Genomic DNA, 220 nt, shown 5'->3' with positions numbered 1-220 from the left:
TCATTCCTTAGTTGTCTTCAGAGCTGCTAGATCGTGGATGAAATTTACCCCCACCATACCTACCGTTTGGGAGCCACAAAACTGATTTTTATAATTTAAGGGAATTTCAAAGAATTTTAGCAATTTTGAAAGGGTTACTTAAAAAAATTTTAAATACTTTAGAAATCTTTATAAAAAGTTCTAGGTATTTGAAAAGATTTTAAAGGATTTGAAAAATTGG

This window comes from Belonocnema kinseyi, chromosome 1, assembly GCF_010883055.1.
Source record: "Belonocnema kinseyi isolate 2016_QV_RU_SX_M_011 chromosome 1, B_treatae_v1, whole genome shotgun sequence".
Lineage (NCBI taxonomy): Eukaryota > Metazoa > Arthropoda > Insecta > Hymenoptera > Cynipidae > Belonocnema > Belonocnema kinseyi.
Note: the sequence above shows the minus strand (reverse complement) of the source record.